General features: G+C 31.1%; 1 long non-coding RNA gene across 1 annotated transcript in view; it reads left to right on the forward strand.

The window, feature by feature from the left end:
• LOC148279876 (uncharacterized) overlaps positions 1 to 17,892 on the forward strand; it is a 457,924-nt gene that overhangs the window by 211,883 nt on the left and 228,149 nt on the right. Inside the window, exon 4 of the long non-coding RNA XR_015822763.1 lies at positions 10,481 to 10,512. This is a non-coding gene — a long non-coding RNA (uncharacterized LOC148279876). The remainder of the gene's footprint in view (positions 1 to 10,480; positions 10,513 to 17,892) is intronic.

Raw genomic sequence — 17,892 nt, forward strand, 5'->3', positions numbered from 1 at the left:
AACCAGCCAATGCTTGTTCCTTTGTTTTCTTACTTACTAAGAGCCATGTACTATCCCTTGGCAGACGAATAGAAGAATACAGATTAGAACATCGTAGAATCCGTATTATTTGGGGTCAGAAGAGGATTAAGGTACTCGGGGCGGGCGGAGAGGGAGTTAAGTCTCAGCTAAGACTTTATTTTTACTCAATACACTAGAACTCTTAACGTTAGTATTTCTGGATAAGATTCGGTACCGTAAAATGTTTAGAAGCTTATTTTTCTTCTTTTTTAACTTTGACTTTGTGGACAGTATGGCCACTACCAGTCGTGTAGACTGTCCTCATAAGCATAAGCACCTATTTGCCAAAGTTATATTTTGAGATATGACACTTTTTTGAATCTCTATTTATTTTACATTTATATATAACTTTTATTTTATTTTATTTACTAGGGATATCAACAGTAATACATGTAAAAAATACTATAACAAATAAAATATACAAAGAATAAAACCAATGACTGATGTCCACAGAAATACATGAAATACTCGTACAATACCCAGCTGTATGAAACAGTACTTATGATTTTCTTGTTATATTACTCTAAAATATTTTTTGTTTTTACATTTATTATTGAATTGTTTAAATTTTCCACTTAATATTTTGTATAATTTTTAGATTTTTTTTTTTTTAAATCTTCGGAAAAGGGAAATTTATGTTTAAAAAAAAAAAAATACTAAGGCAAATATTTTAGTATTATAAATTTTTGTAAAAGGCAGATTTTCCGTTTATGTTATAAAATAAAATAAATACATGTTGTTAGTGTGTTTGTGTGAGTGTAAGTGTGTAAGAGGGTGGGTGAGTTGGTGTTATAATGGAATGAGGGTGGACATGCGTGTAAATATTATTGCGCAAGTGTCAAAAATATATAAAATATGAAGACTTCGATATTAAATAAGATTTTTTTATAGAAGCTACTGAATAAGAGAAAAATGTGTGTTTTAAAACGCGTATTTTAAAATTTTATTTGTTACAATCAAAGGGATCAATAAGGGGAAAGTTCAAATTATACTCACGGCTGAGGTAGGTTAGTTTCATCGTTCACTGGTTATTGCGCTGGGTGTATTTTAAAATGATTTTTTTTGTAGTAAGACATCCGTTTTGTTTGCCATCTACTACGCTATGATTCATTCCCACCCATCTTATTTATCATGCATATGGGGTTTTGCCAGCAAAATTCAGATCTCGGAAATACAAGTTCTTCAGAACAGAGCTCTAAGAAACATTCTTGGACTTAAATGGGATTCCCATGTCAAGGATATCTACCGACAAACAAAGATACTTCCTTTCAAGGTAATGTCACTTACTGACATAACCGATACTATTTCAAATATCATAAACTTTTCTGCTCACTCAAATTTAAAATAAAAATTTGGTCATGATATTCACAATTACAATACGCATTACTCAGGGAATCTTCATGTGTCTAAGTTTTGCTCAACAAAGTTCGGCAGTAGGCCTTTGGAAAACATTGGCCATTCCGAATATTATAAACTGCCTGATGAGCTAAGACACGAAAAATTGAATTAAAAATCCAGAAGTGTCGCAATTGAAAAATATTTCTTAAATCTTTTTGATAGTGATAATTATTAATGTAATTTATTTAGATGGTGTTTTATCTTTCTTATACAATAATGTTTTTTTTTCTATTTCGGGTGTATTAATATGTTTGTATGATATTATGCATAGTAAAAAAAATGTTTTTTCTTATGTACGGTCCCAAATGAGTTTCTTTGATAACTCCTGGGAGTAAAATATGTAATTTTTGTAATATATGTTTTATTAATAATAATAAAAAAAATAAAAAAATAGAGGTGGTGATTTAAAATAAATAATTTTTATTTTATTTGATTTTTCACAAACATTGTTGCTAGTTATTATAAAAAGTCAAATATAATGGTCAGCTGTGCATAATCGCTTATTTGGACGATTCGCCCCGGCAATTCTGGCACTTTACCAAACTCAAAACACTAAACTTCTGTGTTTCGACAGTAAGTACTCGAGGGGAATATTAGGTATTACGTCGTTACATTTTTACTAACGAACGCGAAATTGACTTGGGATGAGGCTCCTGGAGACGTCTGCTAATATCCACATGCTCCGTTTAGGACTGGATGTTGAAAAAGAAAAAATAAAAGAAGATATAATAACCAAGGCAAAAAATAAGCAAAATCTTCTTAACAAATACTTTGTTTCCTTCATATGGGCCAGGTATTTTAGTTATAAGAAAAGCGTGTCAGAATAAAATAAAGGTATCCAACGTATTGGTGAGACTATTTCCACAATGCGCCAGAATTAGGTACCTGAAGGTATTTCTCGAGGTAACATAACAACATATATGTGGTTGTGTGTGCCTTAACTTATTCACTGCAGACCTTTAGTGAAACGTGCTACGGAAATCGCATTTTCACAGAAATCGTTTTAATGTTTTTAAAATACCAACCCATATTTAAAAACATTGTGCATTGAAGTAATATTGAAATATTGCGTATTTAAAAAATAGTTGTTATTCTTCTTCTTCTTCGTTTTTTTCCTGACCTTTTCACTTCTCAATTCGGGTGTTCTGGCCAGTGTCGAGTATTTTTGTTTTTTACATATATACACATGTTTTAGTTATATAATATGTACAAGTTAGTATGTTAGTATTTAATATAATATATACATATAATAATAAAACATATTTACAACTTTACACCATTTACAACTAGATATTTACATAAGATTTTAAATACACGTTTATTGGGTGGGGACAGGAGAGTTATAATATGAATAGGGAATGGGATATTAATATCAGAGAGGTCGGATAGGAAATCAGGATAACAATCATTTATGGGGCATCCAAGAAAAATATGGTTTAAATCTTCCTCATCTAGCTGACATTCGCAAATGGCAGAGTCCCAGACATGGATTCTGAACAGGTGAGAACCATTGCAGCAGTGCCGAATGCGCATTCTGCATATGGAGGATGTTTCAAACTTGTTCAGAATCACTTTGGAAAACCAAGGCTTTTCTGATACATTTGGTTTCAGTTTGAAAAGATGTTTACCCTTGGCTAGGGAGGAGGCTACCCAATATTCACCCAATTGAGGCATCGCTAAAGCATTATGTTTTCTTTCAGAATTGAAGTGTTATGAAACATTTCAATTTAAACATAAAGGTATTAATAAAACGTGGTGTATTCAAAAATAAAGTAAAGGTAAACGTCGTTTTACGCTGGGGTTCCGTTCCGAGAGACACCGGCGTAAAATGATCCCAAATATAAAAAAATAAAAATACTTAAATTTACTATTAACATATTACAACAGAGATGAAGAACATTTAACAGAAGGTAATATGGAAGTCTAGGCATCGGATGAAGCATTGGATGACTCTCACCCGCATAAAGGTTTCAGCTCTTTAACTTCACAAACCTCAACAGATGAAAGAATTGTAGGAATATAGACGTTCAAATATAGGCAGAATGATGAATGTTACACAGTGTGTAAAGCGGCCACTTAAACTAGCCATTGACAGGTCATAAGCCCTGTAGATGCCTAGACTTCCATATTACCTTCTCTTAAATGTTCTTCATCTCTGTTGTAATATGTTAATATAAACAGCTCCCCAGGGAGTTGAATTCAGTCCTTGTCTACAAAAATTTGGACAAACTCAAAATATTATTGATAAATTACCTGGTCCATTAAGAAGTATAGAAATTGAAAAAATAATATTTTCAGGCGTTGCCTATTATGTAGGTGAAATAATTCAATTAGATGAATCTCACCCGCAAAAATAAAGGTTTCAGCTCTTTAACTTCACAAACATCAACAGACGAAAAAATTGAAGGAATATAGATGTTCAAATATAGGCAGAATGGTGAATGTTACACAGTGTGTAAAGTGGCCACTTAAACCAGCCATTGACAAATCATAAGCCCTGTAGATGCCTAGACTTCCATATTACCTTTTCTTAAATGTTCTTCAACTCTGTTGTAATATGTTAATATAAACAGCTCCCCAGGGAGTTGAATCCAGTCCTTGTCTACAAAAATTTGAACAAATTCAAAATATTGTTGACTTTAATTTACCTTAGTTAGGTTCCGTGTCATAATTCTAAAAACAATCTAAAATGTTTATTTAATATATATCCTATATGTATTAAAAAAAATTATAAATGTATTTCGCGGAAAAAAAATCGGCGTAAAATGATTCTAAATAAAATGGAATATAAATACTTACATCTACCTTTGTTAGGTTCCGTGTCATAATTCTGAGAACAATCTAACATGTTTATGTAATACATATCCTATATATATTCAAAATAAATTATAGGTGTATTTAATAAATACAGTTAAAATTCGTTTACAAAATAAAAAAATATTTCTTGATATGAATAATATTTTTTTTATAATGAATACTCGCCAGTTCGTCAGTACTAAATTAAATTCTCACACTTTTTTGAAAAAGCATCTTATTTCATTTTCTTTGATTGTTGCTTCCTTTCTTGCAGAATCATAGCATAAACTACAAATATTTGAATATCCTTTTAATTTTAATAATAATAAAAAAAAAATTAAAAAATAATATTTTTATTTTTCTTAAAAACAAAACGAAAACTTACTCGGAAACAATTTCACACACACAATAGGCTGCTCGCGTACACGGTAGTAGAATAAAACAACGTGTAAAAGTGTGTCAGCTATTAGAACCGCGGCGCCTACTGTGTCTGGTGTCGGCCGAACCGGGGAATGCCACTCTGCGCCGGCACCAACCGGCGTAGTTATAAATCGGCGTAAATCGAACCGGCACAAAATGACGTTTATCTGTATTATTAAAACATTATGTATGCCTTGATGCCAAAAATCCCATGACTGTCAAACCAAGTCATTGAAGGGTCGAGAGTTTTATATACCTGGGAGTATATGTTACGGATAATGGCAGCTTTTAAAAAGAACTGGGAGTGCGACTAGGAATAGCAGGCGCCACATTTGACAATATGAAGGCTGTCTGGAGATTGGATATTTACTCAGTAAAAACCAAATGCCGCCTATACAACGTCTGCATAACACCTATTCTATGTTGGTTGGAAGAAATTGCGATTTGGCAATAAGTCCGCCAATGTACAAATAACATTATGTACAAAAAGTTAAATAAATAAATATTCTCCTCTATTGATGCAAATCGGCAACACAGCAGCAACAAACAGTAAAATTCTTTGAGAATAGGTGTCTCAGAAGAATATTGGGTGTTCGGTGGTTTGACTTTGTGCGGAATGAAGTAATAAGAGAACGGACGCAGCAAACTCCGGTGACAACTGTCATCAATCGGAGGTGATACGGTTGGCTTGTCCATGTACTCCGGATACCTTCTGAGAGCCTTAAACACCAAACATGATGATGAAAACATTATGTATTCAAAATCGAGATGTAATGCAACATTGTATATTTAAAACTAAAGGTATTATTGAAACATTTTGTATTCAAATTTGTCATTTTATCTAAACATTGCTTCTACTTCTACTACTTTATCTTACCTTAATGTATTAAATATGATAAAGATATTCCGCGATTGGGATACCAATGTAGTGTCCTATGCACCATAATGTGCGTTAAGGGAATGATGGTGATGGTGGTATTTTGTGAAGGAACATTCAAATAAAAAAAATTACCTTCGTATCGCGTATTCTTTTGAAATATTTTGAATGCCTATTTGTACTGTCATATTCGAGTGAATTTTCGTTGCTTGCGAATCCAATAGGCTTTATTACCTACGCGGGGGTTGTTTTATTCACGTATGGGAATTGAATGAATTCCGCCAAGGGGTGTGCATGGGATGCGAAAGATTTATTGCTTTAAAATATTCAAGAAAATGCACTAGCTTTCAGCTGGATCTGAGGATACTTATTACAAATTTATTTGCCCAGGGCTTAGGGGTGTAAAAAAGCGATCGGCATTCTACGCGTTTTTTAAGTAGAACATTAAAATTTTTTACTTTTTTTATATTTATATATATTATGCACTTATTTATTTTTGTAGACGAGGACGACCAAAGAAGACGTGGCATGATCAGATAAATCAAAATCTCAAGTCTGGTCATGTCAAAAACAGACGGAACCGAAGGGCATGTATGACAAGATGTATGAATGTGGAAGAGGCTAGGATTGTCTGCCAGGATAGACGTGTGTGGCGGTCCATTCTCTTTGCCTACCCCTACGGGAAAATGGCGTGATGGTAGTAGTAGTAGTAGTAGTATTTTTAAATTTGTACAAAACACTTTTACGTTATCAACAATATTTTGAGTTTGTTCATTTTTTTGTAGACAAAGACTGGATTTAACTCCCCGGGGGGTGGTCAATATTAAGATATAACAACAGAGATGAAGAACATTTTAGAGAAGGTTATACAAAAGTCTAGGCATCTACAGGGCTTATGACCCAAGTGGCCACTTAACACACTGTGTAACATTCACCATTCCTTCCATATTTAAATATCTATATTCCTTCAATTCTTTCATCTGTTGATGTTTGTGAAGTTAAAGAGCTGAAACCTTTATTTTTGCTGGTGAGATTCATCCAATTAAATTATTTATTATAATGATAATAATCAGGATTGTAAATTTTTCATCGTTTACCTGGGTTGCATTTGTCGAGAGTGAATGAGGTGCGAAACTCTGAGAGTGAAGTGATGTTTTAGAAAAAACTTAAAACCCACTTTTTCTCTAAATCATTTGAATAAATCCTTAGCATGTGGTGACAAAGTACATTGTTTTTCTTAAATTACAAATTGAAATAGCTAAAATTTTATTTATTTCTTCATATTATCTTTTGTAAAGCGCCCTTGAGGCATTATATTACGAAAATGGCGTTATATAAGTCATCCTTTATAATAATAATAATAATAACAAAAAAACTGGAAAGTTTTAATTTTTTTGTACAAAAAAAAAATGTTTTTGAATATTTACACATAACATTCGTTTTTATGGATCCCACTCAGATTATTTCCTTATAATTTCTACCAAATTATTTTTTACCGCATATTGACTGACATTCAGTACATTTATGAAAATTGCATTTTTGAATAAAATGCACCCCTGTTGGTGAGAACAGCGGAGTTCGCTATTTCCAAAAACAATTCTATAATTGAAAATCAATAACTTAAAGTTTTGGAATTCAACCATAAACAAGTTGGTACCTACTTAAATTTAGTATTTAAAAATGAATTATTTAAAGTTATTGAATTTAACCATAAACAAGAGCGTAGGTACCTACCTTACAACCAAAAGTTACACAATCTTTTTTACGTTTATTTATATTTATATTACCGGGTTCAGCTCGTTATATTTTATTTGTCGCGTTCGAGTCTAAATTTTACAATCTAAAAAATAATTTATCTGTATTACCACTTAAATAATATGTTTTCGACCGTTTTATATATATATATATATGTTTGCTCCATGACAGGCTAGGATGCCCCGATTACAGTGGTAAATTACAGAACATAAATCCTATGCTTGGGAAAAATAACTTTTTTTTTCACCGGGAATCGATTCAGAACCTTTAGCGTGCGAGCTAAGTGTCTTAACCACTACACCATAGAGGCTGCCTTTATGTACAAACATTGTTTGCTTACTAAAAACAGGATCTTTATCTCCGTTGTAATTTGATATCAATAATTATCTAACGCTCAGCTAGTAATTACACAAATGTTATATAATATATACATGTAATTGTATGTACCTACTCTCCTGGTCGTTTAAATTAAAATACGTTTTAAGTTTGTTAAGGTTCCGTTTGTGTGAAAAATTCAGTAATGAAAAATCACAACGAATTTGGCGGGAGAAAATATGAAATTCCCGCGTTCGTAAATAAATTGAGATTGATTACAAGCGGTTTTAAAAATGGTTTATAAGTTGATATCACGAAATTCAACAAAAAATTCAAAATGTTTAGCCGCCTTTTTATAAGAAGATTGTTCTGTCAGAAATTTTCGATTATTGAGTTGACAATATTTTTATAAAATAAATGAAAAAAACTAACATGAAATATTTGATTAAGTTACTTTTAAAGCCACTTATTTCCGTTAAAAACCTGAAGTTATTTTTGACACAATATTTTGAGTTTGTTCAAATGTTTGTAGACAAAATACTAGATTTCACCCCCTACGGATTCATTAAGATCAACAAATTATAACAGGGATGGAGAAAATTTTAGAGAAGAAAGTATGGATATCTAGACCTTGGCTGGTTTAAGTAGCTACTTTACGCACTGTGTAACATTCACAATTTTTCCTGTTTGAACATCCGTATTTCTTCAATTCTACTATCTGTTGATTTTAGTAAAGTTGACGAGAAGAAACCTTTATTGTTGTGAAGAGATTCATATGTTCGAATTATTTCATATACTTGGCAATTCCTGTAAACAATTTTCCCATTTTTAAACATCTTCTTGGACCAGTTGGAATTTTTACAATATTTTGAGTATTTTGATTTAGTTCGAACCAAATGTTTGTAAACAAAAGACTGGATATCACCGCCTAGAGGGAAAATCGTTTTCAAGCGTTGCCTGGTGAATTTGATCACATTTATTTATTCGCAAGAATAAAGGTTTTAGCTCTTTAACTTTCTTAAAATCAACAGATGGAAGAATTGTATTAACTGAATCAGATAAAACTATATCTATCTCTCTTTTATTTCATTTTTTTTTTAAATATAAAAAATTGTGTTTCAATGGCGCTAATATAATCCGTCTGAATTACATTTTTTTTACTGACTAAAAAACTACATAATTAATTGGCTATTCTGTATAGTTGCTACATGTCGCTTGGTAACCTTCTTTTCTAGCGTCGAAATAAATAAGTAGATAAAATAAAAGCTAAGCCTTATCAAACACACAATTTTATTTATTATTAATTCATATTTTTTTCTTACAAACTATAACTAATAATGAAAATAATGTGACCTCACTGGGGTTTCCCGTGCCGAGGACACTTCACAATATACTTTTTTTTTAAATACATTTAAGAATATTAACAAAGTAGACTAAATTAAAAAAACAAATATTATTAACAAATATTCAGACAGTTTTAAAAAAAGGGTATTTATGCACATTTATATTATTTATATAACAAAACACACAATGAAAATAACAAAAACCTAACATAAGCTATACACTTGTGGAGCAGTTGATTCAATATTGGTATGGGCAAATGAGACAATCCATTTTACTTCTACCTAGCTCCACTATCTATTTTTTATAGCCTTTTAAAACATTTTCTCGTTACTAATTGTTTTAATAGATATTGGAAGTTTTTATATAGAATAGATTTTAATTGAATAATTCTTAAAATTGCCTTTGTTCGAAAGTGGTTTTAGTTTGTATTTGTTTAAGTTGTCTATGTGTGGGATCTAGTGATTATATTATTTGTATGTGAAGTATTGTGGGGGTTATGTCTTTCAAATGTATGTTTATATTGCATTATTAAAAATATAAATAAGATTCCATGATTTAAAGTAACTAATTAGGAAGAAGTTTTATCGCGTCCTCTATTCACTGAAAAGACTGCAGAATTTTCTTCCCACCACAACAAAAAAAATCTATCCCAATTTATTATTTTGTCTTCTCTGTGCTATGCTAATATTTGCTTTCTTGACGCCAATACGGAACTCAAAGATCGTCTGAAGCGTTTGCTGAATCAAAGCATCCGCTTTATTTTCAATTTTATAAAGTATCACCATGTATCACCCTTTTGCTCCTAACTCAAGTAGCTTAATTTTTATCAGAGCATAAACTTTCAATTTCTCTCACTTCTTTATAATATTCTTCATAATCCTTGCGCCCCAAAATATCTCGCTGAGAATTTCATTTACCTTTCTGATCATGGTCTCTTCTCAGGAGAGAACACTTTTCCTCGACATAGCACATTATTTTCCAGCTATTTCTTTTCCGTCAAAGCCCCTAGACTTTGGAATGAGCTACCTCTTCATATAAAAAATACACCTTCTCTAGCCACCTTTAAGAAACGCCTAAAACATTAATTTATATTCCTAGAATCTTGAACTCCCTGAATTTTTACTGTTTTTTTTCTAAATATATATTTTTATCCCTTTTTTTCCTTGGTTCCTCTTTCTGTCTCCTTCCAAACTCTGTATATGATTCCACATTTTCTCATCATTTAATACATATAACACAATGTACTTTAAAAAATATGTACATATCGTTTATATGTGCAAGCCTTATCTCCCAATTGAAAAACAGCTGTCATTTTTTTATATATTTTCTTTTAATATATGTATGTATCTTTTAATGTATATTTATGGTTTTTTAGTACAGAATTTCGACCAATCTTTTCTTTTGACCAGTCTGTTTTTTGGTTGACTGGAAGATATTGCTTTTAGCAATAAGTCTGCCAAAGTACTTATTCTTTGTACTTGAAGTTTCAAATAAATAAACTATTTTTCTTTTCAGGTACCTTTACAACTCGTGCACCTGCAAAAGTGGTAAGTCATCAAAATATTCATCGATTTCATTTTTAATATTCTCTGCTGTATATCAAATATTAATAAAATATTCTCGTCAAAATCATACATCATATTGTTACACATCAACAAGAAGTTGTACGAGGGAAATGGCGCAAGGGTAGTAAATACAACAAATATCACGATATTAATGTCGTGATCCAAATCTCATCAGATAAATGTCAAAACAAATACTTTTATTTTTCCTCAAAACAATTGGACGTTTTCAACGAGTCGTAAAAAATCGATTTATTTAAAAATGGGAACCGGTTGGAGGTAGAGCGGTGTTCGAACCTCGGACCTCTTGCGAGTCCGCGACATTAGCCACGTGACCATAACATGGCTATTTAACATAAATGTCGTGAGGCGTTTAAATGTCATATTTTCATACTACTTCCACTATAACTACTATCACGCTATGTCTCCGTAGGGGTAGGTACGATGGACAACCACACATTTCTATCCTGACATTTTATTTATTATATTCAATAAGTTACAAAATTTTACTAAAAAATACATGATAATGCAAAAGTATACATGAAAACGAAACGAATACTACATAAAAAATGTAAACCTCATATGCTCTGTGTGGGATCAAAATATTGATAGCTAAAGTACAATAAATATGTTTTTTAAGAGTTTTTGTCGTATATATTTATAGATATATACATAAAATGACATATATAAAAAATCTAAATGTCATAGATGTCATAAATGTCATAGATTCTATGAAATTGTGAACAATATTCTGTGTTTATTATATTAGTTTTATATCACCCGTCGATGGGAGGAGTGCTCTCCCGAAACTATAGTTGTGTTCTTGTAAAATAATAAAATTTTGTAACACTGAAAACAAAGTTTTATTTTCATAATAATTTAACGCAAATATTTATTTTCTTTAAAGAAAATAAAAAATATTTCTTTAACGTTATTTCGTCATTCATTTGTTCCTCTTCCATTTTTGACAATCCTTACTTAATGAAAAGCGGTTAGGTAAAACCATTCTGGAAATAGTTATAAATAGTAGTTTCGTACAAGTTTCGCTTTAATTCGACCACACGAAAGTAGTAGTGTAATATTTAATCCTTTATTCACCCGAGCGGATTGTAAAAGTTTACGAATATTAAAAGCTCGGGAATTAATTCCGATTTGCAACTTTGGAAAGTTTGTACAAGTTCATAAGTCTCAATGTTTCCCGTTTTGCCAAAGTTAACCAAACCGCAGCGGGACCAAGTTGCATGCAATGATTTACGTTGCACAAAACTCAACTGACAACCTACTGCTATCACAAAACTCTATTCAAACTTTAAATATTGTTTTTAAACCAAATTAAAAAAAGTTTATTAGTATTATTTTTCCAAATATACCGCCTCACTTATTAATTAATCAATTAATTAATTTTTTTAAATATTTTTTATTTATTTTTTTATAATTTTTTTAAATTTTTTTGTTTTGCATATTCTTTATTATTATTTATTTATTTATTTGTTTATTTATTTATCAAGGAAATTATACAGTCTTTAAAAAAATACAAGGTACAAAAAAATAATTAAAATAGTAAGAGCATTTACAGATTTCACATTAAGTTATTATGAACGCAGAAGAAGAAAGGAAAAAATAATCATAATTTTAAGGGATTTTTTTTTTGACCAATTGGATATTAGGACAAATTTTAAACATTGTTTTTTAAATTACTTTTGTCATTATTATTATTAGGGATAACTTTCGTAATTTGCCGTTTTCGTAATCTTATACCTTAAGGGGGCTTCACAGAGTGATTCTTTAGATAAATAAATTTAATTGAAGCTTTTAAATTTGTCATTTAATATATCCAATTTATTTTGTTTTCGGGTTTTAAGTTTTTCCGCAAAACATCACTTCACTCTCACAGCCTCGTACCTTTGCTGGGAGAGCATTCTATGCCATAGGGCCAACGACCGCAAATGCGCGTTCACCGAATTTAGTGCGCTGTTTGCGTAGAGGTATAATAACTTTTTCTCTCGCTGTAGACGTTGCTGATATCAGCCTAAGACGCTTGTCAGCTAGTTCATCTGGAATGCATAGTTCCCTTAGATATTCCGGAGCAGAGTTGTGCAGTGATTTATACATAAGCCAACAGAGTTTGTATTCCACCCTCTGTGGAAAACATAGCCAGTCTAATTCCCGAAGTAGTATAATGATATGACTGAACTGACTATGACTGAGATTCGGAAAATTAGTCTCGCTGCAGCATTTAATACAGACTGTAGGCAAGTCATTTTGTTCATTGGTTGACCTGCGTAGATACCATTACAATAATCGACTCTAGACACTACAGACGCATTTATTAATTGACGGGCGGCATCAACTAGTAAAATTTTGCATTTAATCTGTCTCAGCTGGTAAAAGCATGAACTCATCGTTCTTTTAATTTGAGCGTCAAGAGAAAGGTCAGAATGAAGGAAGACTCCCAGTAGTTTAACGGTGGGTAAAGCGGTACTCCTTACACCGGGTAGTGCCGTATCCTGAATCAAATTCTGTCGTCTGGTTGAAGCCACCCATAGTTGTTCCGTTTTTGACTAGTATAAGAAGTAAAAAAAATAATTAAAGGCATATAGGAAAACAATTTTTTCATTATTATGATATTTGTTGATAAAATTATTGATTTATAGAACAAACACAAAAAAGAACAGACCTAAACTTGTTTAAAATAGGTATTTGCTGGTTTAAGTGGCCACATTCTACACTGTGTAACATTCACCATTCTGCCTATATTTCACCGTCTATATTCCTTCGACTCTTCCATCTGTTGACGTTAGTGAAGTTAAATAGCTGAAAATTTCATTGTTGCGGGTGAGTTTAATTTAATTGAATTATTTCACCTTGCACAATGCAACGCCGTAAACAGCTTTCTAAAGGGTTGAATCCAATCCTTGTCCACAAAAAATTTGGACAAGCTCAAAACATCGTTGACGAATCCACCTGGTCCAAGAAGAGTATTATTTTTAAAAATATTTTCCAGCGTTGCCTAGTATGTAGGTGAAATATTTCAATCAGATGAATTTCACCTGCAACAATAAAGGTTTCAGCGCTTTAACTTCACAAATGTTAATATTTGAAAAAGTCTGTAAAATGTTTTTCATGTCTATTGTTATATGTTAACAAATGCAATCGTTTATTTCTAAGCTCTTGTAATATTTTGTGTTACAAAAAAATATATATATTATTGAAATTTGAAGTCTAAAAAAAGTTGCGACTTTTGCTTTGTGAATTAACTTAAATTTTTAAAAATAAATACACTTTTATGAAAAAAAATAATCTTGGCGGCCTTAGTACGGAGTTATGACCCTAGTTAGATCGACAATAATACAGTGACAAAAATGCAAATATAATGTATGCGTATGCTCTGTACTTGTATTTATGTATGATTACCCGTTTGTTTTTTTTGTGGTCTGTTTTATAAGTAAAACAAATAAATAAAAAAATATACGGACGTAAAAAATATTAAGGTATGGGAAAAAACATTTTTGAAGATAAAAAAAAACTAAATTCGAACTCAAGGTTGAGACTTATGTGGTAAATAATTTGTAAATAATATATATATATAAACAATATTATTACAAGATATGTTGTTGAATATTTGTGTCTTACCTCTTTTCGACTTTTCTTTGTCTACCGGTTTCGAGACGTACATGCAAATCCCACCATACACCTTCATCATAGCTGTTGCACAAAAATATAAAACCATCACGACATAAATATGAAACCAAAACAGGTAGAATAGAAATGTCGGCAAGTGGTTTTATACACATATTTAATAACATTTAGTTCAATGTTTGACCACAAAGTTAACGCTTTCAATATTAATAATATTATAATTAGAATATGTTCATGTGTGCCTTACATTAAGATTACTTGGTGGGATTTTTGTATTTTATGAACATACTAGCGGACCCGACAGACGTTTTCTTGCACGATCGTTGGCAAATAACTTTTCATTGATAAGTAGGTACCTAGATACTTGTTTGTGATTAAATTCCAAAACTAAAAATTGTCAATATTAAAAAAATATTGAATTTAAGTAAGAACTTGTTTATGGTTGAATTCCAAAACATAAAATAAATATTTTTTCAAATATGGTATTCTTTTTGCAAACGTCAAACTCCGGTCGTCTCACCAACAAAGGGCTGTACTTAGGTAGAAATAAGATTTTTTAAAATGCATTGAATTTAATAAAAAAGAAATGAATGTGTGGAAATTATAAGGAATTTAAGAAAAGAATCTGATTGAGATCCACAAAAAGAAATGCTGTTAATAAACATTTAAAAACATATTTTTTTTGTACACAAAAAAACAATATCTTTCCATTTTTTTGCAAATGCATTCTCCTCGAATGCAACCCTGGTAGATCGATGAATAAAACATTTATGCTCCTAACTTTTTCTCATATTCGATTGAACATTTTTATATCTACGAACACGCACAGCGCAAAGATCTATATTTCTCTGAAAACCGCACGTATATCTGTTTAGCCGTTTAGGAGGAGTACGGTGACATCACACGTAGAGAAATTATATATATAAAGATTTGAAAATTGGTATTAACAACTTTATTCCGTTGCCGCCGAATCAATAAATAGAATATTATGTGTTTCATCTACGGGATATGTGATGAAGTTAAGATTTGGCTGACGCACGAGGGTAACTAATTTTCGTAATAAGATATATTGAATCCTTAGCTTTAAACTAGTATGTACACAGGAACAGTTGAAAAGTTGATAATGAATAATATGTTAATTTCAGGGGCACGTCACAGATTAATTACATAACTTTCTGAATTATGTCTCCTGAAGTATCCTACATACATTCTATCTATGTTTATGTACGAACTCGCAACTTAATTAGCAATCGTTACGTAAGTTAAAGTTGTTTTTCTTTTATTTTTAAATTCAGCTTCGCTTTAAATAAAAATAAACAAAAAAATATTATAACAAAGGGGAAAAACATTTTTGAGAAAAATTGTTACTACTACTACCATCACGCCATTTCCCCGTAGGGGTAAGCAGAGACATATCCTGGCATACATTTCTAGTTTCTTCCACATTCGTACATCTTGTCATAGATGTCCTTCGGTTCTGCCTGCTTTTGACATAACCAGACTTAAGATTTTGGTTTATCATTTTTTTTTTGTTTTTTCGCAATAAACATAAGTGATAAAACAGAGTATTCAAAAAATAAAGCATAATTACATAGCAATAAAATACACATTAATAGTAAACAAAAATCCGACAAAGGCATGGCCTGTTCGTGGGTATTTAAGAAAATATTAATGAATTTTTGCTCCTATATAAATAATTGACAGTTATAAAACTTTTGCGTAACATAAGAAAGAAAAAAGAAAATATTCTGTAAAAGATAATATGGAATTTTTTTCATAGTAATTAAAAAAGGAAATAAAAAATATTTTAAAAAACACTAAAATATTCGTTATTTTAAAGGGCAACAAAATATGTGATAGAAAAAAAAAGGTTATATCTTTAGTTTGAATCCAAAATAGTGCATGTTTTTAAAAAAAGGAAAATTTTGAAAGTTTGGAATCAAAGAAATATAATCAGTAAAAAAATAATTAAAAATTTTTGGGCCTGTAAAATATACATGTGTCTGTGCGAGCCTCGTTTTACAATGTGGTATTTCTAACACACGATTCTTTCGACTTATTTCTATTTGAATTACTTATTAATAAATTTTGGTGTTTAAATATATATTTTAAACATTGAAAACAATATATTTGTCTTAGGTCTAAATATGTCCTTCTATTCTCTCTGCTTAATGCTCGGGTTGTTTGTTTGTTTGCTTAATTATTAATTGAAATTGAATTTGATTCGCATAAGATTGACGTTTTCTGAAAGAAAAAAAGAAAAGTGTCCAGATCTGGCTAGGGAAGCTTTGAAACGATTAGTGCCATTTGACTTTAACTAACGTTCTCTTTATTGTGGTGGACATATTAAAAATAGAAATAGACTCCAATTAGAGAATTAGGTTTGTTATTTGTGTCTCAAAAATAGAACCATGATTCGACAAACTATTAAAAAATAAATGGACACTGCCGTTTCACTTTTTGCATTTTACAGTAGAATAGATTATTAAACTTTTGCTTTTTACTCTTATTTATTTATGCTCATTTAGCAACCCTGCTTTTCAATTTGTTTATTAATGATGTTGCTAAATCATTTTTTAACTTTCGCTTCTGGCTCTTCGCGGACGACAACCTGTCTGTTTTGGCATATAGTTAGTTTTGCAAATATCCTTTATTTTTATAATAATTGTTTAGTTAACAAGTTCATATAGCGTAGGTATAATAAAGAAATATTTTTAAAATTTTAACCATAAAAACACCGGAGTTTGGGCGTTTTGTACTGAATTTTAACATTTTACTAAATGTTATGAAATATTAGTAAATAACCACTTACTGACTGACTTGTGTATGTCTACTGGTTTTAAAACGCAGCCGTCTCTTTGTCAGGACACCAAATTACCCACATTTAAAACCCACTGTACACCTTTACCATAGTTGTTGCACAAAAATATAAAACCAACACGATATGCATTTTAATAAGCACATTCACTGATTTGGACAAACATATACTGATTAAATTTCGTTTGAAAAAAGTTGAAAAAAATTAGAGTCGATGGAGGGAGGGGGTGAGCCTTATAGGTTTAGGGTGACCATTACAGTGGAACATCGTATAAAGGACTGTATTGAAAGGTTGTTATATTATTGATCAATAAAACATTATTTTTGTTATTTCGTGTCCTGACGAAAAGACGGGTGCCTCTCGAAACCGATAGACATAGAAAATTCTGTAAGTTGTTCTTTATAAATATTTCATAACATTTAGTAAAATTTTTGACTACAAAGTCAATGATTTAAAAATTAATTATAGAATTTTGACATATTTAAATAAGGTTTGGTTTCAGCCAAAACTAGAACAGAAGATGAAATTCAATTTTGGTTCCGGTTTTGGCTTAAAATCTTGTTTTGACCGATCACTACTAAATAGAAAACCATTTGTTTTTTAAATTCCCTAGTTGATTATTATACGGGGAAATCTATCAAGCACCGTTCTTTTTTGTGCACTTTTTTTACACGGTACTGTGTGGAACGTACCCTCCGCGTAAATAGAGGTTCCGGTCTAATTGATTTCTTTTCTGTTCCTTTTTTCGTGAAACGTCGACTTGAGTTGCATTTTCAGGGTTTCATAGCTTGACTCGGCGTGTGTCGTGCCTGAAAGCTGTTAGCCGTTAGCTTCCCTTCAGCGAGGCTTCGAGGGCGGTAAACTGGGGGCGTGCCCCCTCACATTAGTACCATCCTATCATTACACCT

This window comes from Micrasema longulum, unplaced genomic scaffold (genome assembly GCF_059751315.1).
Source record: "Micrasema longulum isolate JH-2025_06_02 unplaced genomic scaffold, ASM5975131v1 h1tg000656l, whole genome shotgun sequence".
Taxonomy (NCBI): domain Eukaryota; kingdom Metazoa; phylum Arthropoda; class Insecta; order Trichoptera; family Brachycentridae; genus Micrasema; species Micrasema longulum.